Genomic DNA, 20936 nt, shown 5'->3' on the forward strand with positions numbered 1-20936 from the left:
CGAGTACCACCTTGATGGGTCTGCGACGTTTTCTTCCAGAGTTATTAACAAAAAAACACAAACATCCCAGAATCCTCTCGGTTTGGGGTCAATAAGTTGTCGTTCATTAAATCCCATAAGAAACGTTGCATCGAATAAATGCGATTTAATTCTCCCCATCTGGATGAGCGGGATTGAATGGTGCAACAGATTTTGCTGTGCTGTGTTAAATAAGATATTTGCATGACTGCTTTTGTTTTATTTTGTGAATAGAAAAAAGCATTCAACCCCATAATACATGTTGTTTTATTGGTCGATCGTCCATTTTATATCCCATAGCTTAACCACTCATATCTTTGGATTCCTCTCGATGAGACGAGCAGTACGAGTACCACCTTGGTGGGTCTGCGACGTTTCCTTCCAGAGTTATTACCAAAAAACCACAAACATCCCAGAATCCTCTCGGTTTGGGGTCAAAATGTTGTCGTTCATTAAATCCCATAAGAAACGTCGCATCGAATAAATGCGATTTAATTCTCCCCGTCTGGATGAGCGGGATTTAATGGTGCAACAGATTTTGCTGTGCTCTGTTAAAACAGATATTTGCATGACTGCTTTTGTTTTATTTTGTGAATAGCAAAACGCATTCAACCCCATAATACATGTTGTTTTATTGGTCGCTCGTCCATTTCATATCCCATAGCTTAACCACTCATATCTTTGGATTCCTCTCGATGAGGCGAGCAGTACGAGCATCACCTTGATGGGTCTGCGACGTTTCCTTCCAGAGTTATTACAAAAAAACCACAAACATCCCAGAATCCTCTCGGTTTGGGGTCAAAATGTTGTCGCTCATTAAATCCCATAAGAAACGTCGCATCAAATAAATGTGATTGAATTCTCCCCGTCTGGACGAGGGGGATTGAATGGTGTAACTATTTTGCTGTGCTGTGTTAAAACAGATATTTGCATGACTGCTTTTGTTTTATTTTGTGAATAGCAAAAAGCATTCAACCCCATAATACATGTTGTTTTATTGGTCGCTCGTCCATTTCATATGCCATAGCTTAACCACTCACATCTTTGGATTCCACTCGATGAGGCGAGCAGTACGAGTACCACCTTGATGGGTCTGCGACGTTTCCTTCCAGAGTTAATACCAAAAAACCACAAACTTCCCAGAATCCTCTCGGTTTGGGGTCAAAATGTTGTCCCTCATTAAATCCCATAAGAAACGTCGCATCGAATAAATGTGATTGAATTCTCCCCGTCTGGACGAGCGGGATTGAATGGTGCAACTGATTTTGCTGTGCTGTGTTAAAACAGATATTTGCATGACTGCTTTTGTTTTATTTTGTGAATAGCAAAACGCATTCAACCCCATAATACATGTTGTTTTATTGGTCGCTCGTCCATTTCATATCCCATAGCTTAACCACTCATATCTTTGGATTCCTCTCGATGAGGCGAGCAGTACGAGTATCACCTTGATGGGTCTGCGACGTTTCCTTCCAGAGTTATTACAAAAAAACCACAAACATCCCAGAATCCTCTCGGTTTGGGGTCAAAATGTTGTCGCTCATTAAATCCCATAAGAAACGTCGCATCAAATAAATGTGATTGAATTCTCCCCGTCTGGACGAGGGGGATTGAATGGTGTAACTATTTTGCTGTGCTGTGTTAAAACAGATATTTGCATGACTGCTTTTGTTTTATTTTGTGAATAGCAAAAAGCATTCAACCCCAAAATACATGTTGTTTTATTGGTCGCTCGACCATTTCATATCCCATAGCTTAACCACTCATATCTTTGGATTCCACTCGATGAGGCGAGCAGTACAATAACACCTTGATGGGTCTGCGACGTTTCCTTCCAGAGTTATTACCAAAAAACCACAAACTTCCCAGAATCCTCTCGGTTTGGGGTCAAAATGTTGTCGCTCATTAAATCCCATAAGAAACGTCGCATCGAATAAATGTGATTGAATTCTCCCCGTCTGGACGAGCGGGATTGAATGGTGCAACTGATTTTGCTGTGCTGTGTTAAAACAGATATTTGCATGACTGCTTTTGTTTTATTTTGTGAATAGCAAAAAGCATTCAACCCCATAATACATGTTGTTTTATTGGTCGCTCGTCCATTTCATATCCCATAGCTTAACCACTCATATCTTTGGATTCCACTCGATGAGGCGAGCAGTACGAGTACCAACTTGATGGGTCTGCGACGTTTCCTTCCAGAGTTATTACCAAAAAACCACAAACTTCCCAGAATCCTCTCGGTTTGGGGTCAAAATGTTGTCGCTCATTAAATCCCATAAGAAACGTCGCATCGAATGAATGTGATTGAATTCTCCCCGTCTGGACGAGCGGGATTGAATGGTGCAACACATTTTGCTGTGCTGTGTTAAATAAGATATTTGCATGACTGCTTTTGTTTAATTTTGTGAATAGAAAAAAGTATTCAACCCCATAATACATGTTGTTTTATTGGTCGATCGTCCATTTTATATCCCATAGCTTAACCACTCATATCTTTGGATTCCTCTCGATGAGGCGAGCAGTACGAGTACCACCTTGATGGGTCTGCGACGTTTTCTTCCAGAGTTATTAACAAAAAAACACAAACATCCCAGAATCCTCTCGGTTTGGGGTCAATAAGTTGTCGTTCATTAAATCCCATAAGAAACGTTGCATCGAATAAATGCGATTTAATTCTCCCCATCTGGATGAGCGGGATTGAATGGTGCAACAGATTTTGCTGTGCTGTGTTAAATAAGATATTTGCATGACTGCTTTTGTTTTATTTTGTGAATAGAAAAAAGCATTCAACCCCATAATACATGTTGTTTTATTGGTCGATCGTCCATTTCATATCCCATAGCTTAACCACTCATATCTTTGGATTCCTCTCGATGAGGCGAGCAGTACGAGCATCACCTTGATGGGTCTGCGACGTTTCCTTCCAGAGTTATTACAAAAAAACCACAAACATCCCAGAATCCTCTCGGTTTGGGGTCAAAATGTTGTCGCTCATTAAATCCCATAAGAAACGTCGCATCAAATAAATGTGATTGAATTCTCCCCGTCTGGACGAGGGGGATTGAATGGTGTAACTATTTTGCTGTGCTGTGTTAAAACAGATATTTGCATGACTGCTTTTGTTTTATTTTGTGAATAGCAAAACGCATTCAACCCCATAATACATGTTGTTTTATTGGTCGCTCGTCCATTTCATATCCCATAGCTTAACCACTCACATCTTTGGATTCCACTCGATGAGGCGAGCAGTACGAGTACCACCTTGATGGGTCTGCGACGTTTCCTTCCAGAGTTAATACCAAAAAACCACAAACTTCCCAGAATCCTCTCGGTTTGGGGTCAAAATGTTGTCCCTCATTAAATCCCATAAGAAACGTCGCATCGAATAAATGTGATTGAATTCTCCCCGTCTGGACGAGCGGGATTGAATGGTGCAACTGATTTTGCTGTGCTGTGTTAAAACAGATATTTGCATGACTGCTTTTGTTTTATTTTGTGAATAGCAAAACGCATTCAACCCCATAATACATGTTGTTTTATTGGTCGCTCGTCCATTTCATATCCCATAGCTTAACCACTCATATCTTTGGATTCCTCTCGATGAGGCGAGCAGTACGAGTATCACCTTGATGGGTCTGCGACGTTTCCTTCCAGAGTTATTACAAAAAAACCACAAACATCCCAGAATCCTCTCGGTTTGGGGTCAAAATGTTGTCGCTCATTAAATCCCATAAGAAACGTCGCATCAAATAAATGTGATTGAATTCTCCCCGTCTGGACGAGGGGGATTGAATGGTGTAACTATTTTGCTGTGCTGTGTTAAAACAGATATTTGCATGACTGCTTTTGTTTTATTTTGTGAATAGCAAAAAGCATTCAACCCCAAAATACATGTTGTTTTATTGGTCGCTCGACCATTTCATATCCCATAGCTTAACCACTCATATCTTTGGATTCCACTCGATGAGGCGAGCAGTACAATACCACCTTGATGGGTCTGCGACGTTTCCTTCCAGAGTTATTACCAAAAAACCACAAACTTCCCAGAATCCTCTCGGTTTGGGGTCAAAATGTTGTCGCTCATTAAATCCCATAAGAAACGTCGCATCGAATAAATGTGATTGAATTCTCCCCGTCTGGACGAGCGGGATTGAATGGTGCAACTGATTTTGCTGTGCTGTGTTAAAACAGATATTTGCATGACTGCTTTTGTTTTATTTTGTGAATAGCAAAAAGCATTCAACCCCATAATACATGTTGTTTTATTGGTCGCTCGTCCATTTCATATCCCATAGCTTAACCACTCATATCTTTGGATTCCACTCGATGAGGCGAGCAGTACGAGTACCAACTTGATGGGTCTGCGACGTTTCCTTCCAGAGTTATTACCAAAAAACCACAAACTTCCCAGAATCCTCTCGGTTTGGGGTCAAAATGTTGTCGCTCATTAAATCCCATAAGAAACGTCGCATCGAATGAATGTGATTGAATTCTCCCCGTCTGGACGAGCGGGATTGAATGGTGCAACACATTTTGCTGTGCTGTGTTAAATAAGATATTTGCATGACTGCTTTTGTTTAATTTTGTGAATATAAAAAAGTATTCAACCCCATAATACATGTTGTTTTATTGGTCGATCGTCCATTTTATATCCCATAGCTTAACCACTCATATCTTTGGATTCCTCTCGATGAGGCGAGCAGTACGAGTACCACCTTGATGGGTCTGCGACGTTTTCTTCCAGAGTTATTAACAAAAAAACACAAACATCCCAGAATCCTCTCGGTTTGGGGTCAATAAGTTGTCGTTCATTAAATCCCATAAGAAACGTTGCATCGAATAAATGCGATTTAATTCTCCCCATCTGGATGAGCGGGATTGAATGGTGCAACAGATTTTGCTGTGCTGTGTTAAATAAGATATTTGCATGACTGCTTTTGTTTTATTTTGTGAATAGAAAAAAGCATTCAACCCCATAATACATGTTGTTTTATTGGTCGATCGTCCATTTTATATCCCATAGCTTAACCACTCATATCTTTGGATTCCTCTCGATGAGACGAGCAGTACGAGTATCACCTTGGTGGGTCTGCGACGTTTCCTTCCAGAGTTATTACCAAAAAACCACAAACATCCCAGAATCCTCTCGGTTTGGGGTCAAAATGTTGTCGTTCATTAAATCCCATAAGAAACGTCGCATCGAATAAATGCGATTTAATTCTCCCCGTCTGGATGAGCGGGATTTAATGGTGCAACAGATTTTGCTGTGCTGTGTTAAATAAGATATTTGCATGACTGCTTTTGTTTTATTTTGTGAATAGAAAAAAGTATTCAACCCCATAATACATGTTGTTTTATTGGTCGATCGTCCATTTTATATCCCATAGCTTAACCACTCATATCTTTGGATTCCTCTCGATGAGGCGAGCAGTACGAGTACCACCTTGGTGGGTCTGCGACGTTTCCTTCCAGAGTTATTACCAAAAAACCACAAACATCCCAGAATCCTCTCGGTTTGGGGTCAAAATGTTGTCGTTCATTAAATCCCATAAGAAACGTCGCATCGAATAAATGCGATTTAATTCTCCCCGTCTGGATGAGCGGGATTTAGTGGTGCAACAGATTTTGCTGTGCTGTGTTAAATAAGATATTTGCATGACTGCTTTTGTTTTATTTTGTGAATAGAAAAAAGCATTCATCCCCATAATACATGTTGTTTTATTGGTCGATCGTCCATTTTATATTCCATAGCTTAAATACTCATATCTTTGGATTCCTCTCGATGAGGCAAGCAGTACGAGTACCATCTTGATGGGACTGAGACGTTTTCTTCCAGAGTTATTACCAAAAAACCACAAACATCCCAGAATCCTCTCGATTTGGGGTCAAAATGTTGTCGTTCATTAAATCCCATAAGAAACGTCGCATCGAATGAATGTGATTGAATTCTCCCCGTCTGGACGAGCGGGATTGAATGGTGCAACACATTTTGCTGTGCTGTGTTAAATAAGATATTTGCATGACTGCTTTTGTTTAATTTTGTGAATAGAAAAAAGTATTCAACCCCATAATACATGTTGTTTTATTGGTCGATCGTCCATTTTATATCCCATAGCTTAACCACTCATATCTTTGGATTCCTCGCGATGAGGCGAGCAGTACGAGTACCACCTTGGTGGGTCTGCGACGTTTCCTTCCAGAGTTATTACCAAAAACCACAAACATCCCAGAATCCTCTCGGTTTGGGGTCAAAATGTTGTCGTTTATTAAATCCCATAAGAAACGTCGCATCGAATAAATGCGATTTAATTCTCCCCGTCTGGATGAGCGGGATTGAATGGTGCAACAGATTTTGCTGTGCTGTGTTAAATAAGATATTTGCATGACTGCTTTTGTTTTATTTTGTGAATAGAAAAAAGCATTCATCCCCATAATACATGTTGTTTTATTGGTCGCTCGTCCATTTCATATCCCATAGCTTAACCACTCATATCTTTGGATTCCTCTCGATGAGGCGAGCAGTACGAGTACCACCTTGATGGGTCTGCGACGTTGTCTTCCAGAGTTATTACCAAAAAACCACAAACATCCCAGAATCCTCTCGGTTTGGGGTCAAAATGTTGTCGTTCATTAAATCCCATAAGAAACGTCGCATCGAATAAATGCGATTTAATTCTCCCCGTCTGGATGAGCGGGATTTAATTGTGCAACAGATTTTGCTGTGCTGTGTTAAATAAGATATTTGCATGACTGCTTTTGTTTTATTTTGTGAATAGAAAAAAGTATTCAACCCCATAATACATGTTGTTTTATTGGTCGATCGTCCATTTTATATCCCATAGCTTAACCACTCATATCTTTGGATTCCTCTCGATGTGGCGAGCAGTACGAGTACCACCTTGGTGGGTCTGCGACGTTTCCTTCCAGAGTTATTACCAAAAAACCACAAACATCCCAGAATCCTCTCGGTTTGGGGTCAAAATGTTGTCGTTCATTAAATCCCATAAGAAACGTCGCATCGAATAAATGCGATTTAATTCTCCCCGTCTGGATGAGCGGGATTTAGTGGTGCAACAGATTTTGCTGTGCTGTGTTAAATAAGATATTTGCATGACTGCTTTTGTTTTATTTTGTGAATAGAAAAAAGCATTCATCCCCATAATACATGTTGTTTTATTGGTCGATCGTCCATTTTATATTCCATAGCTTAAATACTCATATCTTTGGATTCCTCTCGATGAGGCGAGCAGTGCGAGTACCATCTTGATGGGTCTGAGACGTTTTCTTCCAGAGTTATTACCAAAAAACCACAAACATCCCAGAATCCTCTCGATTTGGGGTCAAAATGTTGTCGTTCATTAAATCCCATAAGAAACGTCGCATCGAATGAATGTGATTGAATTCTCCCCGTCTGGACGAGCGGGATTGAATGGTGCAACACATTTTGCTGTGCTGTGTTAAATAAGATATTTGCATGACTGCTTTTGTTTAATTTTGTGAATAGAAAAAAGTATTCAACCCCATAATACATGTTGTTTTATTGGTCGATCGTCCATTTTATATCCCATAGCTTAACCACTCATATCTTTGGATTCCTCGCGATGAGGCGAGCAGTACGAGTACCACCTTGGTGGGTCTGCGACGTTTCCTTCCAGAGTTATTACCAAAAACCACAAACATCCCAGAATCCTCTCGGTTTGGGGTCAAAATGTTGTCGTTCATTAAATCCCATAAGAAACGTCGCATCGAATAAATGCGATTTAATTCTCCCCGTCTGGATGAGCGGGATTTAGTGGTGCAACAGATTTTGCTGTGCTGTGTTAAATAAGATATTTGCATGACTGCTTTTGTTTTATTTTGTGAATAGAAAAAAGCATTCATCCCCATAATACATGTTGTTTTATTGGTCGATCGTCCATTTTATATTCCATAGCTTAAATACTCATATCTTTGGATTCCTCTCGATGAGGCAAGCAGTACGAGTACCATCTTGATGGGACTGAGACGTTTTCTTCCAGAGTTATTACCAAAAAACCACAAACATCCCAGAATCCTCTCGATTTGGGGTCAAAATGTTGTCGTTCATTAAATCCCATAAGAAACGTCGCATCGAATGAATGTGATTGAATTCTCCCCGTCTGGACGAGCGGGATTGAATGGTGCAACACATTTTGCTGTGCTGTGTTAAATAAGATATTTGCATGACTGCTTTTGTTTAATTTTGTGAATAGAAAAAAGTATTCAACCCCATAATACATGTTGTTTTATTGGTCGATCGTCCATTTTATATCCCATAGCTTAACCACTCATATCTTTGGATTCCTCGCGATGAGGCGAGCAGTACGAGTACCACCTTGGTGGGTCTGCGACGTTTCCTTCCAGAGTTATTACCAAAAACCACAAACATCCCAGAATCCTCTCGGTTTGGGGTCAAAATGTTGTCGTTTATTAAATCCCATAAGAAACGTCGCATCGAATAAATGCGATTTAATTCTCCCCGTCTGGATGAGCGGGATTGAATGGTGCAACAGATTTTGCTGTGCTGTGTTAAATAAGATATTTGCATGACTGCTTTTGTTTTATTTTGTGAATAGAAAAAAGCATTCATCCCCATAATACATGTTGTTTTATTGGTCGCTCGTCCATTTCATATCCCATAGCTTAACCACTCATATCTTTGGATTCCTCTCGATGAGGCGAGCAGTACGAGTACCACCTTGATGGGTCTGCGACGTTGTCTTCCAGAGTTATTACCAAAAAACCACAAACATCCCAGAATCCTCTCGGTTTGGGGTCAAAATGTTGTCGTTCATTAAATCCCATAAGAAACGTCGCATCGAATAAATGCGATTTAATTCTCCCCGTCTGGATGAGCGGGATTTAATTGTGCAACAGATTTTGCTGTGCTGTGTTAAATAAGATATTTGCATGACTGCTTTTGTTTTATTTTGTGAATAGAAAAAAGTATTCAACCCCATAATACATGTTGTTTTATTGGTCGATCGTCCATTTTATATCCCATAGCTTAACCACTCATATCTTTGGATTCCTCTCGATGAGGCGAGCAGTACGAGTACCACCTTGGTGGGTCTGCGACGTTTCCTTCCAGAGTTATTACCAAAAAACCACAAACATCCCAGAATCCTCTCGGTTTGGGGTCAAAATGTTGTCGTTCATTAAATCCCATAAGAAACGTCGCATCGAATAAATGCGATTTAATTCTCCCCGTCTGGATGAGCGGGATTTAGTGGTGCAACAGATTTTGCTGTGCTGTGTTAAATAAGATATTTGCATGACTGCTTTTGTTTTATTTTGTGAATAGAAAAAAGCATTCATCCCCATAATACATGTTGTTTTATTGGTCGATCGTCCATTTTATATTCCATAGCTTAAATACTCATATCTTTGGATTCCTCTCGATGAGGCGAGCAGTGCGAGTACCATCTTGATGGGTCTGAGACGTTTTCTTCCAGAGTTATTACCAAAAAACCACAAACATCCCAGAATCCTCTCGATTTGGGGTCAAAATGTTGTCGTTCATTAAATCCCATAAGAAACGTCGCATCGAATGAATGTGATTGAATTCTCCCCGTCTGGACGAGCGGGATTGAATGGTGCAACACATTTTGCTGTGCTGTGTTAAATAAGATATTTGCATGACTGCTTTTGTTTAATTTTGTGAATAGAAAAAAGTATTCAACCCCATAATACATGTTGTTTTATTGGTCGATCGTCCATTTTATATCCCATAGCTTAACCACTCATATCTTTGGATTCCTCGCGATGAGGCGAGCAGTACGAGTACCACCTTGGTGGGTCTGCGACGTTTCCTTCCAGAGTTATTACCAAAAACCACAAACATCCCAGAATCCTCTCGGTTTGGGGTCAAAATGTTGTCGTTTATTAAATCCCATAAGAAACGTCGCATCGAATAAATGCGATTTAATTCTCCCCGTCTGGATGAGCGGGATTGAATGGTGCAACAGATTTTGCTGTGCTGTGTTAAATAAGATATTTGCATGACTGCTTTTGTTTTATTTTGTGAATAGAAAAAAGCATTCATCCCCATAATACATGTTGTTTTATTGGTCGATCGTCCATTTTATATCCCATAGCTTAACCACTCATATCTTTGGATTCCTCTCGATGAGGCGAGCAGTACGAGTACCACCTTGATGGGTCTGAGACGTTTTCTTCCAGAGTTATTACCAAAAAACCACAAACATCCCAGAATCCTCTCGATTTGGGGTCAAAATGTTGTCGTTCATTAAATCCCATAAGAAACGTCGCATCGAATAAATACGATTTAATTCTCCCCGTCTGGATGAGCGGGATTGAATGGTGCAACAGATTTTGCTGTGCTGTGTTAAATAAGATATTTGCATGACTGCTTTTGTTTTATTTTGTGAATAGAAAAAAAGCATTCAACCCCATAATACATGTTGTTTTATTGGTCGATCGTCCATTTTATATCCCATAGCTTAACCACTCATATATTTGGATTCCTCTCGATGCGGCGAGCAGTACGAGACCACCTTGATGGGTCTGCAACGTTTTCTTCCAGAGTTATTACCAAAAAACCACAAACATCCCAGAATCCTCTCGGTTTGGGGTCAAAATGTTGTCGTTCATTAAATCCCATAAGAAACGTCGCATCGAATAAATGCGATTTAATTCTCCCCGTCTGGATGAGCGGGATTGAATGGTGCAACAGATTTTGCTGTGCTGTGTTAAATAAGATATTTGCATGACTGCTTTTGTTTTATTTTGTGAATAGAAAAAAACATTCAACCCCATAATACATGTTGTTTTATTGGTCGATCGTCCATTTTATATCCCATAGCTTAACCACTCATATCTTTGGATTCCTCTCGATAAAGCGAGCAGTACGAGTACCACCTTGATGGGTCTGCGACGTTTTCTTCCAGAGTTATTACCAAAAAACCACAAACATCCCAGAAACCTCTTGATTTGGGGTAAAAATGTTGTCGCTCATTCAATCCCATAAGAAACGTCGCATCGAATAAATGTGATTGAATTCTCTCCGTCTGGTCGAGCGGAATTGAATGGTGCAACTGATTTTGCTGTGCTTTGTTAAATAAGATATTTGCATGACTGCTTTTGTTTTATTTTGTGAATAGCAAAATGCATTCAACCCCATAATACATGTTGTTTTATTGGTCGCTCGTCCATTTCATATCCCATAGCTTAATTACTCATATCGTTGGATTCCTCTCGATGAGGCGAGCAGTACGAGTACCAGCTTGATGGGGCTGCGACGTTTCCTTCCAGAGTTATTAAAAAAAAACACAAACATCCCAGAATCCTCTCGGTTTGGGGTCAAAATGTTGTCGTTCATTAAATCCCATAAGAAACGTCGCATTGAATGAATGCGATTTAATTCTCCCCGTCTGGATGAGCGGGATTGAATGGTGCAACACATTTTGCTGTGCTGTGTTAAATAAGATATTTGCATGACTGCTTTTGTTTTTTTTTGTGAAAAGAAAAAAGCATTCAACCCCATAATACATGTTGTTTTATTGGTCGATCGTCCATTTTATATCCCATAGCTTAACCACTCATATCTTTGGATTCCTCTCGATGAGGCGAGCAGTACGAGTACCACCTTGATGGGTCTGCGACGTTTCCTTCCAGAGTTATTACAAAAAAACCACAAACATCCCAGAATCCTCTCGGTTTGGGGTCAAAATGTTGTCGCTCATTAAATCCCATAAGAAACGTCGCATCGAATGAATGTGATTGAATTCTCCCCGTCTGGACGAGCGGGATTGAATGGTGCAACACATTTTGCTGTGCTGTGTTAAATAAGATATTTGCATGACTGCTTTTGTTTAATTTTGTGAATAGAAAAAAGTATTCAACCCCATAATACATGTTGTTTTATTGGTCGATCGTCCATTTTATATCCCATAGCTTAACCACTCATATCTTTGGATTCCTCTCGATGAGGCGAGCAGTACGAGTACCACCTTGATGGGTCTGCGACGTTTTCTTCCAGAGTTATTAACAAAAAAACACAAACATCCCAGAATCCTCTCGGTTTGGGGTCAATAAGTTGTCGTTCATTAAATCCCATAAGAAACGTTGCATCGAATAAATGCGATTTAATTCTCCCCATCTGGATGAGCGGGATTGAATGGTGCAACAGATTTTGCTGTGCTGTGTTAAATAAGATATTTGCATGACTGCTTTTGTTTTATTTTGTGAATAGAAAAAAGCATTCAACCCCATAATACATGTTGTTTTATTGGTCGATCGTCCATTTTATATCCCATAGCTTAACCACTCATATCTTTGGATTCCTCTCGATGAGACGAGCAGTACGAGTACCACCTTGGTGGGTCTGCGACGTTTCCTTCCAGAGTTATTACCAAAAAACCACAAACATCCCAGAATCCTCTCGGTTTGGGGTCAAAATGTTGTCGTTCATTAAATCCCATAAGAAACGTCGCATCGAATAAATGCGATTTAATTCTCCCCGTCTGGATGAGCGGGATTTAATGGTGCAACAGATTTTGCTGTGCTCTGTTAAAACAGATATTTGCATGACTGCTTTTGTTTTATTTTGTGAATAGCAAAACGCATTCAACCCCATAATACATGTTGTTTTATTGGTCGCTCGTCCATTTCATATCCCATAGCTTAACCACTCATATCTTTGGATTCCTCTCGATGAGGCGAGCAGTACGAGCATCACCTTGATGGGTCTGCGACGTTTCCTTCCAGAGTTATTACAAAAAAACCACAAACATCCCAGAATCCTCTCGGTTTGGGGTCAAAATGTTGTCGCTCATTAAATCCCATAAGAAACGTCGCATCAAATAAATGTGATTGAATTCTCCCCGTCTGGACGAGGGGGATTGAATGGTGTAACTATTTTGCTGTGCTGTGTTAAAACAGATATTTGCATGACTGCTTTTGTTTTATTTTGTGAATAGCAAAAAGCATTCAACCCCATAATACATGTTGTTTTATTGGTCGCTCGTCCATTTCATATCCCATAGCTTAACCACTCACATCTTTGGATTCCACTCGATGAGGCGAGCAGTACGAGTACCACCTTGATGGGTCTGCGACGTTTCCTTCCAGAGTTAATACCAAAAAACCACAAACTTCCCAGAATCCTCTCGGTTTGGGGTCAAAATGTTGTCCCTCATTAAATCCCATAAGAAACGTCGCATCGAATAAATGTGATTGAATTCTCCCCGTCTGGACGAGCGGGATTGAATGGTGCAACTGATTTTGCTGTGCTGTGTTAAAACAGATATTTGCATGACTGCTTTTGTTTTATTTTGTGAATAGCAAAACGCATTCAACCCCATAATACATGTTGTTTTATTGGTCGCTCGTCCATTTCATATCCCATAGCTTAACCACTCATATCTTTGGATTCCTCTCGATGAGGCGAGCAGTACGAGTATCACCTTGATGGGTCTGCGACGTTTCCTTCCAGAGTTATTACAAAAAAACCACAAACATCCCAGAATCCTCTCGGTTTGGGGTCAAAATGTTGTCGCTCATTAAATCCCATAAGAAACGTCGCATCAAATAAATGTGATTGAATTCTCCCCGTCTGGACGAGGGGGATTGAATGGTGTAACTATTTTGCTGTGCTGTGTTAAAACAGATATTTGCATGACTGCTTTTGTTTTATTTTGTGAATAGCAAAAAGCATTCAACCCCAAAATACATGTTGTTTTATTGGTCGCTCGACCATTTCATATCCCATAGCTTAACCACTCATATCTTTGGATTCCACTCGATGAGGCGAGCAGTACAATAACACCTTGATGGGTCTGCGACGTTTCCTTCCAGAGTTATTACCAAAAAACCACAAACTTCCCAGAATCCTCTCGGTTTGGGGTCAAAATGTTGTCGCTCATTAAATCCCATAAGAAACGTCGCATCGAATAAATGTGATTGAATTCTCCCCGTCTGGACGAGCGGGATTGAATGGTGCAACTGATTTTGCTGTGCTGTGTTAAAACAGATATTTGCATGACTGCTTTTGTTTTATTTTGTGAATAGCAAAAAGCATTCAACCCCATAATACATGTTGTTTTATTGGTCGCTCGTCCATTTCATATCCCATAGCTTAACCACTCATATCTTTGGATTCCACTCGATGAGGCGAGCAGTACGAGTACCAACTTGATGGGTCTGCGACGTTTCCTTCCAGAGTTATTACCAAAAAACCACAAACTTCCCAGAATCCTCTCGGTTTGGGGTCAAAATGTTGTCGCTCATTAAATCCCATAAGAAACGTCGCATCGAATGAATGTGATTGAATTCTCCCCGTCTGGACGAGCGGGATTGAATGGTGCAACACATTTTGCTGTGCTGTGTTAAATAAGATATTTGCATGACTGCTTTTGTTTAATTTTGTGAATAGAAAAAAGTATTCAACCCCATAATACATGTTGTTTTATTGGTCGATCGTCCATTTTATATCCCATAGCTTAACCACTCATATCTTTGGATTCCTCTCGATGAGGCGAGCAGTACGAGTACCACCTTGATGGGTCTGCGACGTTTTCTTCCAGAGTTATTAACAAAAAAACACAAACATCCCAGAATCCTCTCGGTTTGGGGTCAATAAGTTGTCGTTCATTAAATCCCATAAGAAACGTTGCATCGAATAAATGCGATTTAATTCTCCCCATCTGGATGAGCGGGATTGAATGGTGCAACAGATTTTGCTGTGCTGTGTTAAATAAGATATTTGCATGACTGCTTTTGTTTTATTTTGTGAATAGCAAAATGCATTCAACCCCATAATACATGTTGTTTTATTGGTCGCTCGTCCATTTCATATCCCATAGCTTAATTACTCATATCGTTGGATTCCTCTCGATGAGGCGAGCAGTACGAGTACCAGCTTGATGGGGCTGCGACGTTTCCTTCCAGAGTTATTAAAAAAAAACACAAACATCCCAGAATCCTCTCGGTTTGGGGTCAAAATGTTGTCGTTCATTAAATCCCATAAGAAACGTCGCATTGAATGAATGCGATTTAATTCTCCCCGTCTGGATGAGCGGGATTGAATGGTGCAACACATTTTGCTGTGCTGTGTTAAATAAGATATTTGCATGACTGCTTTTGTTTTTTTTTGTGAAAAGAAAAAAGCATTCAACCCCATAATACATGTTGTTTTATTGGTCGATCGTCCATTTTATATCCCATAGCTTAACCACTCATATCTTTGGATTCCTCTCGATGAGGCGAGCAGTACGAGTACCACCTTGATGGGTCTGCGACGTTTCCTTCCAGAGTTATTACAAAAAAACCACAAACATCCCAGAATCCTCTCGGTTTGGGGTCAAAATGTTGTCGCTCATTAAATCCCATAAGAAACGTCGCATCGAATGAATGTGATTGAATTCTCCCCGTCTGGACGAGCGGGATTGAATGGTGCAACACATTTTGCTGTGCTGTGTTAAATAAGATATTTGCATGACTGCTTTTGTTTAATTTTGTGAATAGAAAAAAGTATTCAACCCCATAATACATGTTGTTTTATTGGTCGATCGTCCATTTTATATCCCATAGCTTAACCACTCATATCTTTGGATTCCTCTCGATGAGGCGAGCAGTACGAGTACCACCTTGATGGGTCTGCGACGTTTTCTTCCAGAGTTATTAACAAAAAAACACAAACATCCCAGAATCCTCTCGGTTTGGGGTCAATAAGTTGTCGTTCATTAAATCCCATAAGAAACGTTGCATCGAATAAATGCGATTTAATTCTCCCCATCTGGATGAGCGGGATTGAATGGTGCAACAGATTTTGCTGTGCTGTGTTAAATAAGATATTTGCATGACTGCTTTTGTTTTATTTTGTGAATAGAAAAAAGCATTCAACCCCATAATACATGTTGTTTTATTGGTCGATCGTCCATTTTATATCCCATAGCTTAACCACTCATATCTTTGGATTCCTCTCGATGAGACGAGCAGTACGAGTACCACCTTGGTGGGTCTGCGACGTTTCCTTCCAGAGTTATTACCAAAAAACCACAAACATCCCAGAATCCTCTCGGTTTGGGGTCAAAATGTTGTCGTTCATTAAATCCCATAAGAAACGTCGCATCGAATAAATGCGATTTAATTCTCCCCGTCTGGATGAGCGGGATTTAATGGTGCAACAGATTTTGCTGTGCTCTGTTAAAACAGATATTTGCATGACTGCTTTTGTTTTATTTTGTGAATAGCAAAACGCATTCAACCCCATAATACATGTTGTTTTATTGGTCGCTCGTCCATTTCATATCCCATAGCTTAACCACTCATATCTTTGGATTCCTCTCGATGAGGCGAGCAGTACGAGCATCACCTTGATGGGTCTGCGACGTTTCCTTCCAGAGTTATTACAAAAAAACCACAAACATCCCAGAATCCTCTCGGTTTGGGGTCAAAATGTTGTCGCTCATTAAATCCCATAAGAAACGTCGCATCAAATAAATGTGATTGAATTCTCCCCGTCTGGACGAGGGGGATTGAATGGTGTAACTATTTTGCTGTGCTGTGTTAAAACAGATATTTGCATGACTGCTTTTGTTTTATTTTGTGAATAGCAAAAAGCATTCAACCCCATAATACATGTTGTTTTATTGGTCGCTCGTCCATTTCATATCCCATAGCTTAACCACTCACATCTTTGGATTCCACTCGATGAGGCGAGCAGTACGAGTACCACCTTGATGGGTCTGCGACGTTTCCTTCCAGAGTTAATACCAAAAAACCACAAACTTCCCAGAATCCTCTCGGTTTGGGGTCAAAATGTTGTCCCTCATTAAATCCCATAAGAAACGTCGCATCGAATAAATGTGATTGAATTCTCCCCGTCTGGACGAGCGGGATTGAATGGTGCAACTGATTTTGCTGTGCTGTGTTAAAACAGATATTTGCATGACTGCTTTTGTTTTATTTTGTGAATAGCAAAACGCATTCAACCCCATAATACATGTTGTTTTATTGGTCGCTCGTCCATTTCATATCCCATAGCTTAACCACTCATATCTTTGGATTCCTCTCGATGAGGCGAGCAGTACGAGTATCACCTTGATGGGTCTGCGACGTTTCCTTCCAGAGTTATTACAAAAAAACCACAAACATCCCAGAATCCTCTCGGTTTGGGGTCAAAATGTTGTCGCTCATTAAATCCCATAAGAAACGTCGCATCAAATAAATGTGATTGAATTCTCCCCGTCTGGACGAGGGGGATTGAATGGTGTAACTATTTTGCTGTGCTGTGTTAAAACAGATATTTGCATGACTGCTTTTGTTTTATTTTGTGAATAGCAAAAAGCATTCAACCCCAAAATACATGTTGTTTTATTGGTCGCTCGACCATTTCATATCCCATAGCTTAACCACTCATATCTTTGGATTCCACTCGATGAGGCGAGCAGTACAATAACACCTTGATGGGTCTGCGACGTTTCCTTCCAGAGTTATTACCAAAAAACCACAAACTTCCCAGAATCCTCTCGGTTTGGGGTCAAAATGTTGTCGCTCATTAAATCCCATAAGAAACGTCGCATCGAATAAATGTGATTGAATTCTCCCCGTCTGGACGAGCGGGATTGAATGGTGCAACTGATTTTGCTGTGCTGTGTTAAAACAGATATTTGCATGACTGCTTTTGTTTTATTTTGTGAATAGCAAAAAGCATTCAACCCCATAATACATGTTGTTTTATTGGTCGCTCGTCCATTTCATATCCCATAGCTTAACCACTCATATCTTTGGATTCCACTCGATGAGGCGAGCAGTACGAGTACCAACTTGATGGGTCTGCGACGTTTCCTTCCAGAGTTATTACCAAAAAACCACAAACTTCCCAGAATCCTCTCGGTTTGGGGTCAAAATGTTGTCGCTCATTAAATTCCATAAGAAACGTCGCATCGAATGAATGTGATTGAATTCTCCCCGTCTGGACGAGCGGGATTGAATGGTGCAACACATTTTGCTGTGCTGTGTTAAATAAGATATTTGCATGACTGCTTTTGTTTAATTTTGTGAATAGAAAAAAGTATTCAACCCCATAATACATGTTGTTTTATTGGTCGATCGTCCATTTTATATCCCATAGCTTAACCACTCATATCTTTGGATTCCTCTCGATGAGGCGAGCAGTACGAGTACCACCTTGATGGGTCTGCGACGTTTTCTTCCAGAGTTATTAACAAAAAAACACAAACATCCCAGAATCCTCTCGGTTTGGGGTCAATAAGTTGTCGTTCATTAAATCCCATAAGAAACGTTGCATCGAATAAATGCGATTTAATTCTCCCCATCTGGATGAGCGGGATTGAATGGTGCAACAGATTTTGCTGTGCTGTGTTAAATAAGATATTTGCATGACTGCTTTTGTTTTATTTTGTGAATAGAAAAAAGCATTCAACCCCATAATACATGTTGTTTTATTGGTCGATCGTCCATTTCATATCCCATAGCTTAACCACTCATATCTTTGGATTCCTCTCGATGAGGCGAGCAGTACGAGCATCACCTTGATGGGTCTGCGACGTTTCCTTCCAGAGTTATTACAAAAAAACCACAAACATCCCAGAATCCTCTCGGTTTGGGGTCAAAATGTTGTCGCTCATTAAATCCCATAAGAAACGTCGCATCAAATAAATGTGATTGAATTCTCCCCGTCTGGACGAGGGGGATTGAATGGTGTAACTATTTTGCTGTGCTGTGTTAAAACAGATATTTGCATGACTGCTTTTGTTTTATTTTGTGAATAGCAAAAAGCATTCAACCCCATAATACATGTTGTTTTATTGGTCGCTCGTCCATTTCATATCCCATAGCTTAACCACTCACATCTTTGGATTCCACTCGATGAGGCGAGCAGTACGAGTACCACCTTGATGGGTCTGCGACGTTTCCTTCCAGAGTTAATACCAAAAAACCACAAACTTCCCAGAATCCTCTCGGTTTGGGGTCAAAATGTTGTCCCTCATTAAATCCCATAAGAAACGTCGCATCGAATAAATGTGATTGAATTCTCCCCGTCTGGACGAGCGGGATTGAATGGTGCAACTGATTTTGCTGTGCTGTGTTAAAACAGATATTTGCATGACTGCTTTTGTTTTATTTTGTGAATAGCAAAACGCATTCAACCCCATAATACATGTTGTTTTATTGGTCGCTCGTCCATTTCATATCCCATAGCTTAACCACTCATATCTTTGGATTCCTCTCGATGAGGCGAGCAGTACGAGTATCACCTTGATGGGTCTGCGACGTTTCCTTCCAGAGTTATTACAAAAAAACCACAAACATCCCAGAATCCTCTCGGTTTGGGGTCAAAATGTTGTCGCTCATTAAATCCCATAAGAAACGTCGCATCAAATAAATGTGATTGAATTCTCCCCGTCTGGACGAGGGGGATTGAATGGTGTAACTATTTTGCTGTGCTGTGTTAAAACAGATATTTGCATGACTGCTTTTGTTTTATTTTGTGAATAGCAAAAAGCATTCAACCCCAAAATACATGTTGTTTTATTGGTCGCTCGACCATTTCATATCCCATAGCTTAACCACTCATATCTTTGGATTCCACTCGATGAGGCGAGCAGTACAATAACACCTTGATGGGTCTGCGACGTTTCCTTCCAGAGTTATTACCAAAAAACCACAAACTTCCCAGAATCCTCTCGGTTTGGGGTCAAAATGTTGTCGCTCATTAAATCCCATAAGAAACGTCGCATCGAATAAATGTGATTGAATTCTCCCCGTCTGGACGAGCGGGATTGAATGGTGCAACTGATTTTGCTGTGCTGTGTTAAAACAGATATTTGCATGACTGCTTTTGTTTTATTTTGTGAATAGCAAAAAGCATTCAACCCCATAATACATGTTGTTTTATTGGTCGCTCGTCCATTTCATATCCCATAGCTTAACCACTCATATCTTTGGATTCCACTCGATGAGGCGAGCAGTACGAGTACCAACTTGATGGGTCTGCGACGTTTCCTTCCAGAGTTATTACCAAAAAACCACAAACTTCCCAGAATCCTCTCGGTTTGGGGTCAAAATGTTGTCGCTCATTAAATCCCATAAGAAACGTCGCATCGAATGAATGTGATTGAATTCTCCCCGTCTGGACGAGCGGGATTGAATGGTGCAACACATTTTGCTGTGCTGTGTTAAATAAGATATTTGCATGACTGCTTTTGTTTAATTTTGTGAATAGAAAAAAGTATTCAACCCCATAATACATGTTGTTTTATTGGTCGATCGTCCATTTTATATCCCATAGCTTAACCACTCATATCTTTGGATTCCTCTCGATGAGGCGAGCAGTACGAGTACCACCTTGATGGGTCTGCGACGTTTTCTTCCAGAGTTATTAACAAAAAAACACAAACATCCCAGAATCCTCTCGGTTTGGGGTCAATAAGTTGTCGTTCATTAAATCCCATAAGAAACGTTGCATCGAATAAATGCGATTTAATTCTCCCCATCTGGATGAGCGGGATTGAATGGTGCAACAGATTTTGCTGTGCTGTGTTAAATAAGATATTTGCATGACTGCTTTTGTTTTATTTTGTGAATAGAAAAAAGCATTCAACCCCATAATACATGTTGTTTTATTGGTCGATCGTCCATTTTATATCCCATAGCTTAACCACTCATATCTTTGGATTCCTCTCGATGAGACGAGCAGTACGAGTATCACCTTGGTGGGTCTGCGACGTTTCCTTCCAGAGTTATTACCAAAAAACCACAAACATCCCAGAATCCTCTCGGTTTGGGGTCAAAATGTTGTCGTTCATTAAATCCCATAAGAAACGTCGCATCGAATAAATGCGATTTAATTCTCCCCGTCTGGATGAGCGGGATTTAATGGTGCAACAGATTTTGCTGTGCTGTGTTAA

Source organism: Petromyzon marinus, chromosome 79, assembly GCF_048934315.1.
Source record: "Petromyzon marinus isolate PM22_M1 ecotype Great Lakes invasive population chromosome 79, UKy_Petmar_22M1.pri1.0, whole genome shotgun sequence".
Taxonomy (NCBI): Eukaryota; Metazoa; Chordata; class Hyperoartia; order Petromyzontiformes; family Petromyzontidae; genus Petromyzon; species Petromyzon marinus.